This window comes from Sphaerodactylus townsendi, linkage group LG12 (genome assembly GCF_021028975.2).
Source record: "Sphaerodactylus townsendi isolate TG3544 linkage group LG12, MPM_Stown_v2.3, whole genome shotgun sequence".
Classification (NCBI taxonomy): domain Eukaryota; kingdom Metazoa; phylum Chordata; class Lepidosauria; order Squamata; family Sphaerodactylidae; genus Sphaerodactylus; species Sphaerodactylus townsendi.
In genome coordinates, this window is record NC_059436.1 from 1255958 (window position 1) to 1269229 (window position 13272).

The following is a 13272-nucleotide window of genomic DNA, read 5'->3' on the forward strand; positions in this document are numbered from 1 at the left end:
TGGAGCTACTATGGAGGCAATTCAGTGTCATTAGCCAATCAGAAGTGGGTGGTGGGATTCCTTCTGTGCACCAAATATGGCAAAAAATCTTGATTGGGGTGTCCAGAAAATTTTGATCAATTAAACATATTTATGGAAGATGAGCTGTGATATTAGCCTGGAAGCTAAATGGAGCATCCTCACACAGAGGCGACAGGAAGTGGGCTTTTGCTTTCTGCAGGAAGCACCTAGCATGTTGCTATTGGTTGGTGTCATGGAAGATGCTGTCGCTACAGTAAAGGGAAGTCACATATGACTATGAAAAGCATCTTTGCCTTTTGATCTCCTGAAGGGAGGACAGGAAGCCATACAAAGGTGCCAGGATGAAACTTCAAAGGCCTAAGTTACCTCGTGACCTGAACACAGTTTTCCTGAGAAGGGGAAAACAAAAGTTTTTGAATTCCATCTTGAGACGTGGTCAGAGAAGCATCTCTGGGCCATGGGTTCCCGGAATGGGGACAAAGAACCAAAAGGAATGTAACCAGTTGAGCAACCTCCGTGCATTTAAGTTTTATTTCCTTGATTTCTGTTTTTCAATAAAAATCGTTGAGACCTCAGCTGGTTGGAGTTATTGGAGAAAAGAACCCAGGTTTTACTGAAACAAGCATGGCTCTCCCAGGCTTGCTTTCATGATAGTTGGGGAAAGGACATGGGACTTGAAAGGTCGAATCCAACTGGTTTTCCCACTGGTGAAACAGGCAGGAAAAACATTCCCTTTGATCACTAAAAAGGCTGTCCTGGGGATTATGGGACCTAGACGAACAAAACCGAAAGGGCCAGGACTACAGCAAAGAGAGTATCTGGGCAAGGTTGAATGAAAATGCTGGCTGGATTCAACGCAATAGATCCCAGGCCTGCTCTAACAAGACTCTTACATTCCTCTGAAGTGTGGAGTTCTTAGCAGTTACACCCTGCTAAATGCATTGACTGAGAAGGGCATAACTTTGCTTAGGATCGCACTGCAAGTCAACTGACCATTGAGGCTCCAAACCATCAATGAAGGCTTGTTTAAATCCATTTTAGCAACTGGCAATAGACAAGGACCTGCCGTTCCCCAAAAGTCTTTTGTATGTATGAAAAGCTCTGCTGACACACATGCCAGGAAAGGAGCTTCTCCCTTGTCTGTTTATAAGCTACCTTTTCGCGGCATCGCCCATAGCAAAGCTTGCACCACACACTGGGTTCCTCCAGTCTGTGCCCTTGGCTTGGGACAACAAGAATTTAGGTTCCTCCCTAAGGTTGTGTAACCACCCCATCCAGCATCCACTGACAACTCTACCTGGCATCTCATTGGCACAGCAAGATAGTAGGAGATAATTAAAATAATTACTAAGCTCATTGAAACCAAATTAAAAAGGCTTGGGGGGAACACTGAATCTTTTTTTAACGGGCACAGGTGCAAACCTGGGAGAACCCAGAACCTTAGGGCCAAACTGGATGAGGCAGCAGGAGATCTGCAAAAGGATCTGCCTGCCCCAAGTTATTTTAAAAACTGGGGAGCATGGGTTACAGAAACAGTGCTAGAGAAGAGAGCACGGAAGCCTTTCTCCCGTACCATTTTGCTGACTGAAATCAGTCTCTGAAGCTACCACTTGCCCCACAAGTGAAAAATTAGAGGCAACACAGACATTTGCCCAGAGGACAGCTGTGAGATTGGAAAGAAGGAAGCGGATCTGGCCCTCCAGATGAAAAGCCTCCAGTACTAAAGCCTCCAGTACTTAAGAGAGAAACTCCTCGTCATTTCAATAAAGGCCTTTTAGGGAAATCATTACCTGGGACATTAATGGATATGCCTCTTTGCTTGAAGCCATATTTAACTCAAGCACTTAAATTCTTCCTCAAGCAGAGGAGCACTCCTATCACCCTTTCAGGCAAGCTTCTCCCCTGTCAACAATTCCTCAATTCCCACCCTGAAAGTTGTACCATTTCTTGCCTAGTTTTAAAAATCACTTTACAGGTAAGGAATCAAACAGAAATGGACGGCGTAAATTGCTTATTATCCAACTGAACCTATTGATGGTTTGCACGATGAAATACAAGCATGCAGTTGTAAAGTGACCTGCAGTTTGCACTGTGACTAAGCTCAGTTCCCAGAAATGTTGTGCTGCCACACAGGACTAAAAGACACAGCGAGCCAGGAGATGGGAAAGGACTATAAGACAAAGTGACACACTAAACACCTAAATCCAAGAAGCCTAATACAGTAAAAGCTTTTTGGTTAAATGCAATATGCATATAGTGTAACACATTGTGGGCCCACATTGTGGACTTTCAGTGAGAGAGCTGGAAATTCCGATTCCCAGGTGTATGGTGGTCCAATTCAGATTAGGGCCACAGTGCACAGCCTTTCCCTATCCACTCTTGTTTTCTGAATCTCAAATGATCCTGGGTTATTTTCATTTGTCTAGTGAGGGAAACTTACACATTTTGATGGAAAGCAAACAGTGATTTCCCTGGGGTATTTCAGGCAGAGAAGACAGAACAAGGAGAAAGCTTAAGCCCCTCTCCCCAAGCACTTTCGTCCTAAGCCAAACCAGGAATTCCAAGAAGGTAACTCTCAGACCACAACAACTTTGTAATGTCTGCATTGGCCCTTACATGTTTTTCAGTCACTCTGGCATGTTTGCATTTATTGGCCAGAAGTTGCAATCAGATTTACTTCTCGCCGAGTTACTGCTCAGAGAAAGAACACTGGTTGCACTTTTTTAGTATCTCCCTAAAAAGAAAGGTATAGAGAAATAGGTATTTTTTAAATAATTAATCTGACAAATCAAAGTTGGAGCATAGAATGCTCCTAAGGGGCTCAGGTTCCCTTTCCTCATCATTATGACGAGCCCCGATCTTAACTCATCCATGCTAAGTTAGTTTGGTTTTGAACATTAAACTGAAGTTTGCTCTGCAATATCCCAGAATATTTTTCCTGAACTAAGGAGTCTTACCTTTTCCCATACCCAAACTTCTCTAGAATGCTCTTCCAAATCTCTCTAGAATGTCCTACTTGTTCTTCCTGGCCAATAAAGGCCATACAATTCCAAGAGCAATTCCAAGAGCAAACCCAGGAGTCATCTGCTATTGCTAAGTGAGAATTACACAGAGCCATTTCTTTAGGGAAGAACTTTTCCTGTGAGAGGCTGAAGTTGCAAGGACCCAGTGAGGAACTGATCTTCCTTAAGAACTTCTGAGACTCCTTATCGTTTCTTGACTGATAATCATTGTTCAAAGATAGCAGATTGCGGTGGGTCAGTCTATGGCAAATTTGTAGCCATGGACTTATACTCCACTTAAACAAGACAAAGGCGACTGTTCCCCCTGTTGTTAACGCTCTTTAAAATGATCAAAAGTCAGCAGTAAATCTCTACCATCATTATTTTGTTTTCTCCAATGAAAGACAATTTACGCAAGCCCTTCAGGAGGAGTCTTCAGATGAGGTCCAGCCTGGTTTTTTTGCAAATGTACTGAAGTCCATAAATTTGCTGCACAAGCAGAGGCGTAGCAAGGGGGGAAGGCGCCTGGTGCACCGGTGTGTCCTCTGCCCCGCCCCGCCCCGCCCCATCCCGCCATGCCCCTGCCACACCCCCACAGGGGCACCCCTCCCCGCCCCCTTGGAGCTATGCCTCTGGTGGTGAGATGTCACGGGAGACCATGCCTTTTAATAACTGCTCTGCTGTTCAAGGCCTTCCCAGAAGGCAGGGGGACTTGAGGCATGCAGAAAAATATTACTTCACAAATTAAATAGAAGAAAACAAAGCAATGTGGGTTGAGCACACTCTAGGAGGGACAGATGCTGAGGGCAGTTAAGTACAGGAAGGGAAAAAAGTGAAAGAGAAGGAGAAAGAAAATGAACTGTTCAAGTTTCTCTTACAGAATTCTGGAGCAGGAGGATTTTAAAAGTAGTTTCCCGGGTGATTGAACACCCCCCCTCCCCCATGGATCCCCACAGAGTTCCAATTTGTCTAAACTAATGATCAATTAATTAATCAATTTGTATTTATTTCTTAAATGTTATCCTGCAAAACAAAAATAGAAAACTCTCAGCCGAATGACTTCCAAGGCAGCTTCCATAAAAACTGCCAAGCTATCATCTCAGGCGGCTCATCTTCTGATATTTTTAGTATTATTTCCTTCCTTTTGCATTGCAAACTTTGCAACTGATCTTCTGAATTTACACACCGTCTTACAAGCTTAATGTTCATTGCCCTATTGGACAGTGACCAATCGTCCAAACCCAATTAATTATCTTGATTCTATATGGCCAAATGAATAAATGAAAAAAGATAAGTGAAATGCACTCTTTTGAGGAAACTGGGAACTTGTTTTTGACCTGGAGTAATCTTCTCAAACTGTCCCTCCCCCAACACATTACAGAGATTTATTTCTCTGAGGAACACTTAGTTGACTGGTTTCTTGATTCTCTTTATTGATATAAGTGTTACACTTGTATAGCCTTAATTCCTTTCCCCTGCAACTCTACCCATTGTCTCCCCTTCCTATATCTTCCTGAAGTCTCTTACTTGAATGTTGTTCCTGGTTTTCGTATATTGTTAAGCAAAATTCCTATAAATAATGGGACCTGCAGTGCCACCTAAGCTGCATTTATACACTTTGTATTCCCATAAAATCAATGGGCTTGGGAATATATACCTCTGCTGAGAATAGTACTGTCCGGTACATAGAGAGCTATCCTAAACAGGTCTACTCAGAATCCAACTTGGGTCTTTTTAATGGGGCTTATTCTCAAGAAAGCGTTCTTAGGATGCCAGTGTTACACTATAAACCTCCCTCCAGGTACAGTGATGGTGCTAAAACAACAGCAACAAAAAATAATACCTAGTGACAGAAGGGTTGAACTGGAAATGATGACAAATACCAAGATCTGAAAATGAAAATCAAGAGATTATGGCACAAATGTGCAGTTGAGGTCCCAGTGATTATTGGCACGCCATACCAAAAAACCTTGGACGGCACTTGAACCATCTACATACTGATAAAAATTCCATCTATCGACTACAAAAAGCCACACTGCTGGGATCCACACATACTACGCCAGTGATGGCGAACCTTTTTGAGACCGAGTGCCCAAATTGCAACCTAAACCCTACTTATTTATTGCAAAGTGCCAACCCAGCAATTTAACTTGAATGCTGAGGGCAGTTCAGTACAGGAAGGGAAAAAAGGAATTTTTTTCTAAAAACGGTTGGCTCTCTCTTCCTCCGCCCCACCCACTCGAGCAGGGGCCAGCCTGCTGTAGGATCCAGCAAGTCCCACGTGCGCTGCTCTGTGCCTCTCTAGCATCTCTGCCCCCGCTGCGCCCCTCCCCCCGGGCAGCAGCCACCCAGAGCACAGGCACCAGGCCCGCCAGCCGAGTCCTCCCTGCTCACCGCAGTGCACACATATCGTGCTCAGTGGCCCAGGCCAGCCTAGATGGGTGTGTGTGTGTGAGTGGGGTGGTGGGGTGATTTTCCACCCCACATGACCAACTCTATGTGTGAATGCCCACAGAGAGGGCTCCGAGTGCCACCTTTGGCACCTGTGCCATAGGTTCGCCATCACTGTACTACGCTGATACATTACAACATGGTAGGTTCTGGGGAAGAACCCAATGCATATGAAGGCCAACACGGGTGGAAGATCTGGCAGCTGTAATTTCAAATAATAATAACAATAACAGTAGCAATCACCACCACAGCAATACAATCCCACTGTAGCTGTGAGAAATTTAGCCAATGAGACCAGCACTTTAGCAACAAACAAGGCATAGGACTTTTCTTTCCAACACTGCCAGACAACAAAGCCCCCACTCTGAAAATAAGAAACAAAATGTAGCACAGAGTCATGCTAGAGCTTTTAGATATGATAGCTTGTGTTTAACTGTGTACACTTAACTGTCATTAACAAGTAAAACCTATTATTGATAGAACTTCTTATTCCAAGACATTACACAAAATGGAAGAATTCATTGAGTAAAGGATTTTTTTTTTTAAAAAAAACCAAACTGCTCACTGGTACATCTCTCCTCATATAAGTAAAAAAAAATCATCTTTACAGGTCTTCCTCCTGGGAATAGTCTGCTTTTCAAATCTATTGCAATTTTCCCTGCATGTCAGAAATTCAGAAAAATTGTTCTTAACATTCAGGAGGAGGGAACATGGCAGGTACTTTGCATTGCTTCAAAGCCTGAAAAAAGCCAACTACGGTGCTGAAATTTAATAACACAAAAAATAAAATCGCTAGACATCTTACCCCCAAACAAACTCAGAGAGAGTTTAAAATATTGTGAGATCATTTAATTGCTTCCCACCCTCTTTAATAGCATGGAAGAGGGGGATTATTCTCACTAGGATGCGCCGCGTATTTAATAGGGGTTGGGAAAGCAGGAGTAGGGAAGTAATACTAAAGATGAGGATAGCTCTTCAAAGCTGCAGTCCTAAGAACCGTTACTAGACAGTATGTCCCACTGAACTCTGTGAGACCAACTTTTAAGTAAATGCATTTAAGGTCCGCTCCTACAAACATCATCTTTTGGACGGGACACAACTGTGATAATCAAAGATCTCCTACTGGAGTATGCATTCCCCAGAAATTTTCAGCAAGATATCCATTTTTGTGATGTAATACTGATACGTCACCGGAGACTTGTATCACCCTAGCTCTTATTCACTGTATCAAAGGGAAAACAGGAGTTCCAGCAGCAGCCCAAGGCAGCCAGCTGTGAGCCCATTTGGGGAGGGTTATGTTGTAGGTGGAGCAGACTCTATGTTAGCTCACTGTATTTTAGTTTTTGTAGTTGTGGGATTTGGGAGTTAGCTGGTATATTTAATTAACTGTTTCATGTTTTATTGTTTGCTGCATTAATTTTTTTTGGTTGTATGCCACCCAGAGTCCTGTGGGGAATTGGGCGGGATAAAAAATGTGAAAAATAAATAAACCACTTGCATTTATTTCATGTGGCTGTAAATCTACTTGAAGATACCACCCCACTTCACGGGGGGGGGGGGTAGCGACAATAACTACCAGTCAGAAACTAGGTGTTATCTTCAGCCATTTTAAAAAAGGAATTCCCATTGGGATAGTTGCAGGTATTCCCCCCCCAAAAAAGGGGAGGGAGGGAGGGAGGCATAGAGCACCTAAAAGACTAACAATGCTATCCTAAGTAAAATTACACCCTTCTAAATCCACTAGAGTCAATAGTCTTAGAAGAATGTCACTCTGCTTGGGACTGCACTGCAACAGATTTACAGTGAAGAATATAAGAAGAATCCTGCTAGATGAGGCCAGTGATCCATCCAGCCCAGCGTCCTGTCTCACACAATGACCAACAAGATCCTCTGGAGAGCCAATAACAGGTCTTATTAGAAGCCTCTCTGTCACCTCCTGCACTGGTATCCAAAGGGCACTACCTCTGAACTTGGAAGCTCTCTTTAGTCACCTTGGTTAGTAGCTGCTGACAGACTTATCCCAGCCTTGAATCTTTTAAAGCCATCTGTACCCAGGGCTGTCACTACCTTCTCTGGGAGTGAATTTTTCACATTTTAATTACAATTTCACCTTTAAATCCTAATGGCACTTTCCTGGGACTCCACTGACAACACCTCAGCTGGATTCTGGGTAGACCTATTTAGGAGCATTCTCTTTTTGTGGCATGCACCAGAGCCCACTGCTACAGGCTCTGTAGTCCACAAAAATGATGGCCCTATCTATCTATCTATCTATCTATCTATCTATCTATCTATCTATCTATCTATCTATCTATCTATCTATCTATCTATCTATCTATCTATCTATCTATCTATCTATCTATCTATCTATCTATCTATCTATCTAAATCTAACAGTGTGTTTGTCCCTGATGGTCTCCCTCAGAAACTGCTGGATGGATCGCCCCCAAATTTTCACATGATGTCCCTCCCTGTTGCTGGCAGGTACTCGGACCTTCAAACTGCCGAAAGTCCATACCTGAGCCAGGTAAAACATATTTTTCCTGGTGCACCAGGCCATGAAGCTGCCTCTGTTTAATTGTCACCCTTAGAATGTTTGTGCAGCATGTCTGTCTATGGTCTGAGGGATTAGAATGTTCATGCAGATGGGCAGAGATGAGCAGTGAAAACAGTAAATAGGTAATACTGGTAGGTAATACAAGTGGAAGTGAAACACATACACACTTTGCCATGTGAGACGTCAGGTGGGGTTCCCCCCCTCACACGCAGGTTACTTTCACTCCGTGCCTCACCCACTGCTACCACACAACACACATCCAGCTCATCCTCACACACCTCACTCTGCCCTCCCTCACATCCAAACACCACTTACCCACTTCCTCACCCATATTCGCCACAGCTCTCTTTTACTACAAGCGAGCTGGAGTTTGCCTTTTCCTTCTAAGAAAATCCGCGGGGTGGGGGCGAACCAACACTACCGGCTCTGCTTCTTTTGCATGTTGCCCTTTAAGAACCCAGGAAGCTGGCCTCGATCTGAGCGCCTCACCACCCTGCCTCTGCTGCCTGACTGGGATAGCCTCCTTGCCCCTGTTCTGCCTTACCCAAGCCAGGACTGTGCGTGTCAACCAGCCTCATGGACAGCGGGATTCACACTCTGGACAGTTCCGTTGTGGAATGGAAAGGGTTACCTTATGCTAAAAAAACAATACAGGACCATATAACGATGTGAATTGAAAAGGGAAAGAGGGATTTCATTTGACCACCCCAAAAGGCTATGCTGGGGATCATTGGACCTGCATGGACATCTGTGTGGGTTGCGGACTGTGATGGGAAGGACAATTGCCACAGCAACGCGTGGCCGGGCCTGCTAGTAAATGTTAAAACTTGAAGGTATCTGATTTTAAATTTCTTTTTAACATGAATGTGTGAACAGGTGGGCTGCTGGCAGGTTTCTGAAACTGCAACTTCACTATTCCCATATCAGTTTTGCTTCTGTTTTGCCCACAATTTGGGGTGGGGGGCAGCAGGACAAGGGCAGAGCTTGACTCTGGAGGCTGAAGCTGTTGACTCCACTATATTCTCTAGCAATAAATGGAATGGAGTATTTTGGTAACTTAAATGTGCTTCAAAAATGGAACATCATGATTATTAAATGGCATCTAGCCTGGGGTAAAATGACAGGGAAAACCATCCAGCCACTTTGACACACCTTCAAGCCCCAACAATTGGAGGAGAAGGTTTAAAACAATGCTAACCCCCGCCCCTCCTTTGAAACCAATGGGACATAAAAGTGTTTATCTTTGGCTGGACAATGCCCAGCCAACATAATATACACGTTTATTTTGAAATAATGTATTGTAAGATGAATTCTGATAAAAGGAAGCGGTTCAGCTCCCAACCGGTAAGTTTAAGCACAAATCTGTTCAGTTCTCTCTGCACCCCCCACCCCAAAGAGGAACTTTCGCGCGCGCGCGCGCACACACACAGGAACGCCTTTTTCACACGAAACGTGCCACAGAAACCGGCGTTAGGAGGTGCACCGTCTGAAAAGCTGTTGTGGAAATACAAGGGGGGGGGGGGGTGGCGGCGGCGGCGGCGTGCAATTCGTAACGGAGAATATTTTGCAGTAGATTTGCCCGGAAAGCCAGAATGAGTCAGTAGGTGCAAACCGCGCTCTGGCTGCAAAACTCACCATCTTTCCTTAAATCGTCAGCTTTGCAACTCAAGAGAGGCAATTTGGGCAAAAGTTGTCTGAAGTTACAGTAGGTTTGATAGCCAAGCGGAGATCGAAGGTGGGGAAAGGTGATTCAGCGCAGACGACTGATTTCATTTAGCCGGTTGGGATCTCTTTTATATTAAATTTACTCCAAGTTTGCAGGGGAAGGAAGCCGAAGAGTCCCAAGAGACAGGGCTGGTTTTACGTGGCGGGCAATCCAAACATGTTCAGAGACCCACCACACCATGAAGTTTAAGAAACACGGCTGTGTCCCCATTACGTCAAAAAAATAGCGGCCCTGAAGGTCGTTTTCGGCCCGAACGAGCCCCCAAGGAAGCCTTTAAAAGGCCGCCAGGAATGGGAAGTTTCTCCTGCACAAAACTCCGCGCGCACCAGGAAGCGATCCCGCGCCGCCCGTCTCAATTCCGAAGGGATCTGCGCAAGCGGGTGCGCAGGAGAACTTCCCGAGGGGGAGAGCCTCAACCACAGGCTGGAAGGAAAGGGCTCTGCAAGTCCCAAGAAAAGCGGAGTCTGAAAAGGGCGAGAGAGCAAAGACTTTCGCGCGCTTTCCAAAGTCCCTTTCGGCCCCAAGAGCATTCATGGGCTGCCTCCCCACCAGCTATCCTTGCAGGGATCGGGGCGAGCCGGCACCTTGGAGTAACTCTGCACTTGGGAGTAAGCGCCCTTCAACACAAGGGCGCATGGACGGCAGGTCATCTTCTTCAGGTCATCTTCTCCAGCCAACTTGTTGGAAAGTGACTGGGTCTTTTAAACATGCAACTCTGCCCAGCTTTTCTGGCTAGACAAAGGATCCAGCGAGCCCAGCTCAACTTCCTTGACTAACCAGAAACTTGCAGGAGAGAGCTCGGCTCAGTTAGTGCATCTCCAAGGGATGCTTTCTGTCGTTTTAAACACCTCATAGCCGTTTGGCTATTGACTTCTTCCTGTTTGCTCACTGTGTTTCTGCTCTTCTTCATTTTCTCCTGTACAGCTCTTTCTCTCAGCACCTGGCTGTCTTCCTTTTCCTTGTAGGGACGGATACCTGGAGGAGAAATACTCTTTGCTCTGTCCATTAACCAGGCTATAGTATGGTTGTGAATGCAGACAATGGAGAAGGTTGGTTGGTTTGAAATGAGCTGTCCGTGCATAGTTTTATGGTTATGGTGGACCTCCAAGAAGACAAATAACTGGGTTCTAGATCAAAGCAAGCCTGAACACTCCCTAGAAGTTAAAATGACTGAACAGGCTATCGCATTTTGGTCACATTATGAGAAAATTAGGAAAAGATGGCTGACTCAAAGGAAGCTACAGCCCTATTTACAAGACCTAAATAAGGCTGGACATTTTGGAGGATGTTAATTCATGATGGTTGTGGTGGGTTTTCCAGGCTGTGTGGCCGTGGTCTGGTAGATCTTGTTCCTAATGTTTTGCCTGCATCTGTGGCTGGCATCTTCAGAGGTGTATCACAGAGAAAGGAACACAGTATGTAACAGACTTCTCTCTGTGATACACCTCTGAAGATGCCAGCCACAGATTAGGCACAAGATCTACCAGACCACGGCCACACAGCCCGGAAAACCCACCACAGCCAGTTGAATCCGGCCGTGAAAGCCTTCAACAATTAATGAGGTCACCATAAGTGGAAATGGACTTGATGACACTTAATACACACATGCATTTACCTGACATTGGGCCCCATTCCAGCTATTTTTCATGTTGCAATAAACCTCGTGCATACATTTGCGAGCATCATATTGTAGTGAAGATGCACATTAAACACACATGGCAGCCAGTGCTGGGATTGAGATGTATATTTGGTGCTGTTTCTGACATGAGAAAGCCAGAAAGGATGGAGCTAAGGACAAATGCAGTGTTTCCACGGGCAAATTACAAGAGACTTATTAGCAAAAGTTGGTGAATCACTGTGTACAATGTGAGATTCTCAAAGGGCAGATAGAGTTCCATAGCACACAGAAACAGGAAGGTCAGTTTGAAAAGAAGCAAACATGCAAGAAAAGTATGCTGCAAAATTCTGGAGCTAAAGAGCAGGAGGCTGGCAGGTAGAACTTTACCCCAAGGCAGTGGTGGCGAACCTATGGCACGGGTGCCAGAGGTGGCACTCAGAGCCCTATCTGTGGGCACGTGTAAACAGAGTGCCCCCCCCCCCACACATCTAGGCTGGCCTGGGCCACTGGGCTCGATTATTAGCATTAAACCTAAAACCTAGTTTTGGGGAAGCAGTGTAGGTAACCCTGTTAAGTGCTGTTAAACCCCACTGATTTTCATGGGAAGAACTAAAGCGCGATCCTTTATCTGGGAGTAAGCTCGGCTGCTGGCAATGGGGCTTACTTCTGAGTAAACCCTCCTGGGGTCGGGATTCACCCATTGGAAGAGCTGCACAGTTGCTTCAAAGCAAAGCCACCGACTACCACCAAGCGTACTCCTGAGTAACATGCGCCTCGGAGCCAACTGTTTTTTCTAAACTAAAACCTCAGTATTCAGGTTAAATTGCCGTGTTGGCACTTTGTGATAAATAAGTGAGTTTTGGGTTGAAAAAGGTTCAAAAAGGTTCACTCAGCCTCAAAAAGGTTCACCATCACTGCCCTAAGGTGTATGTGAAGTACAAATGGGGCAGGAAGCAAGTTTTCAGAGGGGGTATGACTAGAAACAGTGGGGATCACATTATGCAAAGGCAAACTTAAGCCAGATATTACTGGGATGGGGAAAATCCCTGGCAAAGAGATCTTTGAAGCAATGAAGAAATTCTGCAGATATATAGAGCTCCCTGGAGGAGCTTAGCTCAGCTTAACATACAAGCATTACACAAAAGGATAAGCGAAGAGTGAGCACCTGAGAACACAGACTGACATGGATCAGAGCAGAAGCAGGAACTGAAGAAGGTGGGGCATAGGGTGCTACCAGTATCAGTATTGGGTCAGATTGGAAATCAAGATCTGGAGGGAGTGACTTGCAGGTTGCACAGAGGTGATGAAATTCACCTGTGGGAGAAGGTGGGGAAGCACAAATCTGATTGGCAAAGAGAAGACTGGCAGTGCTGGTTTATCTTGTGGAATGAGCAGGGGGGGGGCAAAAGACATCAGGGAGGAAAACAAGGAAGAGGACTAATTTCACTTGACTTTCTCTGGGGAGCAGAGCGGGGGAGAAGGCTGATAGACTGGGATGCCATGCAATTAGACTGAAGCAGTTCCATTTAATAACTCAGTAAGATGGAACCCAACCAAAGGTTCGAGTGATTTTGGTTTAGTGGCTCAAAAATGTACAGCTTAGATTTTGCTTGAATCAAAAGCAACTGCAGTCTTACGACCTTTGAAATATAACCCCATCTAGGAGCCAGTTGCAGTGTGTTTTTACTTGGGAATTAAGACAGTAGAGTAGCAACTGCAAAAGGCTACCCTGTTCATACAACATAAACTTTCATGTCCTTAACACTTTTCTTCATTCCTGCCTTTAGTGTGCCCTGTCCATTTAAATTTGGACTCTCAGCTTCCCAAAGAAGGGACCTGCATTTTTCCTAATTCAGGAAGATACTTGGTAAAACACTGATGGCCCAGGACAAATTACA